This window comes from Ursus americanus, chromosome 9, assembly GCF_024610735.1.
Source record: "Ursus americanus isolate L20-20 chromosome 9, mUrsAme1.1.p, whole genome shotgun sequence".
NCBI lineage: Eukaryota > Metazoa > Chordata > Mammalia > Carnivora > Ursidae > Ursus > Ursus americanus.
Genome location: NC_142135.1, coordinates 23,520,200 through 23,528,723, shown reverse-complemented (window position 1 = coordinate 23,528,723; position 8,524 = coordinate 23,520,200). Strand labels below are relative to the sequence as shown.

Sequence of the window (8,524 nt, the reverse complement as noted above, 5' to 3'; positions counted from 1 at the left end):
AGAAGTTTGGCTGTTAAGGGGATATGAGATTTAATGTTTCAGCAACAAAAGCATGTATAAGTGAAAAGGATTCAGTTGAGAGGGCATTGATATTTGTAGGGATCTGGAGGAAATATGTCCAAAGCACACTAGAGAGGTTATCTTTATAAAAGAGAAAAAAGTAACGTATGTATAAAAGTAAAACATGTAATGATGGGTAAGGTTTTGGTAGCTTTGTAGTTTTGTAGTGGTGAATAGAGAATGATAGCTTCAATTTTCTTTCTGGAAAGTAGAATGAAAGACTATTTGGAAGGTGTTGGGAGAGGTAAAGATTTGTAAAGAAGGAGAGAGCTCGAGGTATATATATCTCAGTCTCTAGGAAATTTCTGGAAGTAGGTGAGGCAAGCTTGACTCTCGAATCTGACTCAATAGAAACACACTGATATGGAATTTTCCCACTTGGACACTGCTTACATAGATGCCATAATTAATACCAATCAATTTGTTAGTTAGAGCTCTCCATCTGGCATTATGTTTTCTGATGGTTTCAAGCTCCAGATAAATTCTTATTTCAGAGATAACAAATATCCAAAATACAGAGAGTATTAAAAAAGATTAGAGGGCATATGGACTTGCTCACAAGCACCGGCCTAGAGCCAGCACTGAAGCTATAAAATGCTTGACCAGGACCCTGGGGGCATTAGCCCCTCCTATAAATGGTGGCCTCAGGCATTGGGGTTGTGGTCACCTCCCACTTCATGACACCCCTGGGTGTGGTGAACATATGCTTGCAGTCTAGGTGCCCCTTGGGGGCCAGTAAGCCGATGCTCCGTTGCAGACTCTGGAGCCTCTGCTAGGCCAAATGGAAGTACTTCTTGTACTGCAGTGGTGCCCTGGAGCTCCTGTACCTGTGCCCAAATGGTACCTGCTGTGCCACCTGGTTTCAGGACCACCTCCCTTCTCTGGCACTCTGGATGTGATTGTGAAGATGATGGGACACGAGGTCACCAGGACCCTGTGGAGCAGCCTCCCAGCCACCCAGTTGTGACTATGCCAGCCACTTCCATGTACTCCCCTGCCTACAACTAACCTAACCCAAGGCTTTCCTTTGTGGTCAAGCCCTGACTTTTGACCTCTTCACACACATGGTGGGAGAGGCACGAGCCTGCATGGGCACCGTGACTGTGATGAGCTCCCTGGACCTAATGTGGACAAAGCTTCAGGCTCTGCACATGTCACACTGTGGCTGGTGCTCCTGTCTGGGCTGCTGTGGCCCAGGGCAGCTGGTGATCAGTGTGGCTGGGCTGGGACCCCACTGTCCTTTGGGATGTGCCCTTTTCTGCTCTCTATTGGTTCAACTATGAGCTGGTGTAGAGCTGACTGAGTGGGCTCAGGCCAAAGGACCAGGAACCCATGGGTGTCAGCTTTGTGGCTGGCCTCTCAGGGATGGTGGCAGCTGTGCTGACCCTACTACCCTTCCCTGGGGTGGAGACTCAAGGCCAAGTCACACTGAGAGCTCTGGAGGCTGTAAGAATGATGCCCCCGCTCACCCATTCCACCTGACTGCTGCTGCTGCAGAAGATTCAGCTGAGGGTGGTCTGGGGGACTCACCAGGCCGCATTCCCAGGACAAGGATCTTCAGGAATGCCCCTCCCTCATGTGCCATCATGATCAACTCTTATGAATTGGGTTCAGCAAAAGCTTCTTCCAGAGGCTCAATGCGGGAAAGCCACTGGGTTCTTAAAAGGAGTCAGGGGGCAAGGGTCCCATCTCTTCCATGAATGAGCATGGAAGTCTCATTCTCCTTCTCCTCAGAAGGAGACTGAGCCAAGAGCCTAGTCCTCAGCACTGAGAGGAGGGCCTCATTTTCCTTCCCTCCTTCCCTCTCAACTATGAGCCCCAGGGGAAGGGTGCTGCCCCTCTGGGCCTGCCCAGACTCCATCTAAGACAGCTCTCTTCCTACTGCTCCTCATTTCCAACCCCCAGTGATCATCACTTTTCCACCATCCCCACCAAGTTAAAGACCTACTATGTGCCCCCCTCCATTTCCCTGTGTTTGCCATAGCTGCGTCTATGCACAAGAAACACAAAACCCTGGGCCTTGTATAGTCTGCATCCACACATCTTGAGTCTAAAGATAATGAGTTTCTTATAAACAAACATACAAACAAATAACTTTACCCTGAATATCCTTCTTTGTCTCATTTTGTTGGAAGCATGTTCTCCCAGGTTCTTTGCCTCTGTCTATTACTGAAAATACTCTACCATCTCAATCTTTAGGAATCTACTTTTAAGAAAAAGGGGGTATTTGGGGCACCTGGGAGGCACAATCAGTTAAGCGCCTGCCTTTGGCTCAAGTCATGATCCCGGGGTCTGGGGATCGAGCTCCATATCGGGCTGCCTGTTCAGCAGGGAGTCTGCCTCTCTGTCTGCCCTCCCCCTTGCTCTTTGTCTCTCTCTCAAGTAAATAAATAAAATCTCTAAAGAAATAAAAATAAATTATATATATATATATATTTCATATTCACCCAGACGATTCAAATAAATGATCCTAATTTTTGGTAGGTTAACTATAAAGCTAAACATCTTCTTTAGAAATAAACTAGTATTAAATTTATACGATGTTATTCTTAAAGCCTAAGTGGGAGGAATTTTTTAATTTTGGGGGGACCTATCCTTTAAGATATATTTGAAATCTTAAATGGAAAAACCATATTATAATTCTTATTAATTAAAAAATGTAACTGAAATGGTTACCTCCTCTAGGAAATAAAATTCCTTTATTAACAATATGCCAATATTACAGTAATACTTTGCTAACAGATTAAAGATCTTTGAAGGCAATACATAAAAACTACAATGACACTCAAATTTAAAGAGATGTGTACATGAAAAGACCATCCAAATAAGCAGAAACAAGTTTTATGAATTACCCATTCTACTGTCACCTTGTATAAGCACACTTTTCATATTGTAACTCAGAGTTCAACATAATAATCTTATTTGGAGGAAAAATAGAGAAGGAATTTCTTCTGTAAGTGTATAAAGCATTATCAGTGTCAACGAATACATTTTTTAAGTGTTCAAGATATGTTTTCATAAGTACTAAACTGTATCTGTGGCAAGGATTTCTTAATATTAACATAATACGATGGTAATAGATTCTCCACTACTTACTTATAATAAATTTTTTCATTCCTCAAATTATCTAAAATGGGATATTGATATATTTTGAGTCTAAAAAAAATGGCAAGAAAAGAATTCCTACACATAAAATTAAGACTGTGGTCAGTGGGGGCATCTGGGTGGCTCAGTTGATTAAGCTTCTGTCTTCAGCTCAGGGCATGACTCCAGAGTCCTGAGATCAAGCCCCACCCCAGGCTCCTTGCTCAGTGGAAAGCCTGCTTCTCCCTCTCCCTCTGCCTCTGCACCCCCCACTCACACTCGTGCACTCTCTCTGAAATAAAAATCTTAAAAAAAAAAAAAAAAGACTGTGATCAATGAACCAATAATTTACACCTATGATAATGAGAAAATTTTGGAACCTGTGATTCCAGTCTCACAAATGCCATTCCATAACAGACAACTGGGTATAACAGTACGCTGCCAGGTTTTCCTCACTTCTTAGAAATGGATCTACATCATTCAATTAATTCAACATGCGTGGTATTTGCTATATATATATACTACACACTGTGTTGAATGTTATGCAAAGGGAAATTAGACATGGTTCTTGTCCTCAAAATTTCACAGCTTGATATATAAAAACTATTTCTGTGGCTCCACTGTGCTCTGTGTCATCCATAGAGAATGACCCCAATGCTCAACTGGAATTCCTTGCTATCCGCTTAGTCATCTTAAAGGTGCTTAATGCTTATATTCATCATTAAAATAGTTAAGTCAAGAATTACTACATCCTACTATAAATAAGAAAATAGAGCTGGGGCGCCTGGGTGGCTTACTCAGTTGAGCGACCAATTCTTGGTTTTGGCTCAGGTCTTCATCTCAGGGTCATGAGATCCAGCCCTGAGTTGGGCTCCTGCTGGATACTCTCTTCTTCTCCCTCTGCCCCTCCCCCCATCTCCCAAATAAGTAAATAAATAAAATCTAAAAAGAAAAAGAAACTAGAGCACTCAAGAGATTAAGAAAATTACCAAAGGGAAAAATGCCAGTTAGGAAAGATCCAGGATTAGAAAACAGGTCTTATGATACTATAATCTATGGTAAGAATAACGTCAGCAAAATCAGCTGCCTGTAAACATAAGGACATGTGTTATAAAACCTTCTGTCAGTATCTCTCCTCCATCCTTCTCTAAACCAATCTTACTCTTTATCAGGGCTCCTAGCTTAAAACCACTACTAATTCCAAATCCCAGCCAGGTTTCCTATTATCATACCATACCTGATCCAGGCAGGGAGCAGAGTCAGCTGCACATAATTATTCATAAAATAAATTCAGTTTAGTAGAGCATTTCAGAAACCTAAAGACCTCAGGGCCAGCTATGGTCTAGAGATTATTCTCATTACCACAGCAAAGTATCAATGATCACAAAAGACCAGTAAATCTTATAAAGCATTGAAAAAAAATAGACTGTCCCCCTAAAATCCCCTATCTCCACTTGTAGCCATGGAGATTACAAAACAGAAATGGGATTGAATTTTCCTTGGACAGTCTGTTTACACAGGGAAAATTTATTCAAGACCTGGAACTTCTCTTGGCACCTGACTGAGATGCTGAAATATTTCCCCTGCGCTCTGATCATGTCTGACACTTCACACCCGGATGGTCATCCAATCACAGGAAGGGCCAGATCTCTCAGAAACCCTTGGAATCCCTAAAATTCTGTGTGTGTATACATGATAAATCCAGAGAGTCTGAATAGAGAAGGTCTCTTAATGCGGACTAGTAAATCTATATGGGGTTGATTGAAATGTTTTGTCAACTGAGATTTTCCTATATATTTTTCCCTACCTTTTCTATAGCAAAACAGAAAACTCAGGAATATTAATATCTGGGCAAAATATCTTCAATGTAGGTGTAAAATTACTATGGTGGGGAAAGCAAAGAAAAATAGAGAATGGGGAACATATGCTATGCCTAAGCATCACTTGATTTCCCAAAACATGTTTTCAATATGATGGTGCCTTGTGCAGCCTGAAAAATTCTGCCGCAAGCTTTTTAATATCCATAAGATAAAAGTTCTAATTGAGATACAGCATAATAATATCTAGTAAAAACATCATGGTAGTATTGTTTTGACAGTGCATTTGCTTAAACATTCTTTGTGCCCAAACAGGGATTTGATGTTCTCTCAGGTTTTCTGAAAGCTAGACTAATTAAAAGCATATATTAATTCAAGCCATATTACATATAAAATGCTCTAAGTATGTCTCTCAGCCCTGAAGGAGCACAACAAATTTCCTCCTGTCTGCATCTGTGGGTGTGCTGCTCTGCAGTGATTCTGTAAATCTGAGAGGCAGTCTGCTGCTCATCTGTAATAGTAAATATCTCACTCACAAGGTTCTGCATTATGCATAGTTTGTCTCCTGAAGGCATTTCACACAACAGGAGCCATCTCTGATGAAAACACTTAATCCTTAAAGCACAACAGTTCATAATAATATGGGGGAATTTTAACTATATGAGCTATAAAAATCTTAACAAATTGCCAGTAGTTACACCCTCACTGATGCATTCATTTCTTTACTTTCCAGGGTCACCCTGGTTAATCCCACCATTTAGATCAAAACATTGTACAGTAGCTGATGGATGACATTTTCCATTAAAGATGCTACAGGAAATAAGAAATAATTAGGCAGTACTCCATTCACCATAGTAGCTGGTATAAAATATTAGTACACCCGACCAAGAACTGTTCCCCTAAGAGCTTACTTAATTATAAAAGATAACTTTATTGTGTGCATGAAATATTGCTCCTCAAAATCATCAGTACACTTCATAATATCCAAGAAGGCTAAAACTGGCCAGATGCAGATGAAGTTAGAAAAACTAGAGTACGCATTGCTAGATGTCAGAAAATATATGCAATCAGTTATCATAATGGTGAGTTTACGGGTTTTTCCTTTGTCAAAAGAACACTGCGTGACAATTTAGTCTTCTCTTGGAATTTCAAATATTGGTTTTGTGACCGAGGACACTGATGCTATTATAAACCCCGAGTATAAATTCTGCTCCTGGAATTTTGTTAAGCTTTCTGAAATTTGATCTAATTCCCTTCAATGACCAGTTTTCAGCATGTTTACCTTCTGAGTTTTAATCCTGATAATGATCTAATTCCATCACTCCAGATCCTGCCCAAACTTTCTTCTTTGTCGTATCTAGTTTGCCTCAACCAGTTATTCTCAACCAGCAGCAGTATTCCTCTCCAGGGGACATTTGACAATGTCTGGACATATTTTCATGACTCCAATGGGGAGGATGCTACTGGCATCCTCAGTGGATGGAGGCCAGGGATGCTGTTAAACAGCCTACAATGCACAGGAGAACCTCCCACAACAAAGAACTATTCAGGAGAGAAAAAAAAGGTAATAATGCAAGGTTGAGAAGCCCTGATCTAGATCTCCATTTCCCCACTCCTCTGCCAAAATGGTTGCCAATGAGGAGCATGTTTATAATTAGAAGATAAAAGAAGAGACAGACAATGCACAGTCTATTACATTTTTTAAGTGCAGTACACTATGGGGAGTCAAACTTTACAAGCAGGCAGATTTTTGTATTTTATTGATATTTTATTGAGATTAACATAGATTGAGAAAAGTACATAAACCTTAACTGTGCAGCTCCCCCAAATTAAAACAAACACACACACACATCCAGGTAACTGTAACCCTAAAACAGCATGTTACCAAGACCCTAGAAATGTCCTAACTTTGAATACCCATCCCTGGACTAATTTCTGAGTTCTAAACTTACATATTCAACTGTCTCTTGACATGATGCCCTTCTACCAATTTTAGTGGAAAGTTAGAGAAGAAATACATGGGTTTTTTAGCAACATGTTAAGTCGGAAAAGTTTCTTTTAAAAGTAAACTTAAGAATAGAGTCAAGAGAAAGATAACATCAAGTTAAAACACTATTGCACCACCATTTTTAAAAACATAATCACCGATATGCATTTAATTAATAGTTTTTGTGTCATCCTCACAAATTATATTGTAGAATACAGATACATATATAATCAAAGCATTGCACATATATCTTTTAATGGATATCAAATCTCTCTCCAAAAAAGCTGTATCAATTCCCGTTTTATTCTACAATGTCAAAGTATACTTTCCTCTATATTCCCACTAGTCATAAGTGTTATCATTACATAATATACCAAAATACTAAGACATGCAAACCATGCTTAATTATATCTATTGAATTTCAATAAGCTGCTAAGAATTATTCCAGTCACTTATAGTATATAATCCATTTATCTAAAACAAATACAAAGCACATATAAGTGTATATAGGGATTAATTACTTAAGTATAAAGTTATAGGAGAATACATACCAACTTACTGGTATCATTTCATTGAAGCAATGAGGGAAGAAAAGAAAAGTAGGCAGTGTGGGAGTAGGCAGTCTTAGTACTTTTAGAAATAACCAAACAAATGTAAGTAAAATGCTAAAAATTTCAGCAAAAATTAATTGGTAAAAAAATATTTCAATACAAAACTGAATGAAACATTCATAGAAAGATTTCGAATTGTATTGGAACTCTCTTCTTAGGTAGACCCACTGGTTAAATATTGCTACAAATTCCTTAAGGAAAAGAAATAGGAGGCTGCTACCAAAAGCCACATTCTGCCTTATATATTTAGCTTTATAGTAGTATCTGTTGTGCTGTGGAGTGTTCTTATTAAAATATGCACCATAAAAAAATCCAGTCGCAATTTCGTGGTTTTAGCCCACAGAAATCACACAAATGTTGTCTCAGCTCTTTGAATCCGTTAGTCTTAGGATTTATGTGGGCACACAAATGTAGGGAGAGATCATTGTAGTTCAGTAATGCCCTACATGATATTTACACCAGACCCTAGTTGGAAGCTGGAAAGAAAGTGTTCTCTAGTCAGATCTGTTTGGGAACTCTAGATTAAACAAAATTAGATAGAGTGCATTACTTTAGAGCTCTAACAGGCAATGTGTAATGAAATCCCCTAAGGGAATAAAAATAGAAATCTCTTAGCCCTATTTCGAGGAAGTAGATCTATGGAGATGTGTCTTGTGCTGACACAGCAAGATGTTCAAGGTGTAGAATCAAACCGTTAGAGCACTGAGATGTGCCTTGCTGAGAAACAGTACTGTTGCCCTTTGGATGGTGTGCCTCTGGGTACTGATAAGGTTAGCGATACAACATGTAGTGAGTTTGCCGTTCTTCCTCTGACCTGGCAAATGCTTCAGTCCATATGGGCTGCCAAGACCAGTGACCTAGATGTGCCAACTGGAGAAATTAAGAGAGTCAACAGCTATTTACTTCCCTACTGCAACTTTCTCCTTATATTTACCTGTTTCTTCTTTACTAGCTGTTTCTGGAGC

At 39.6% G+C, this 8,524-nt stretch overlaps 1 pseudogene; it reads left to right on the top strand.

The window, feature by feature from the left end:
- Positions 1-654: 654 nt before the first annotated feature.
- Positions 655-1,723, top strand: LOC123797962 (mitochondrial glutathione transporter SLC25A39 pseudogene; annotated as a pseudogene).
- The last annotated feature ends 6,801 nt before the right edge of the window (positions 1,724-8,524 follow it).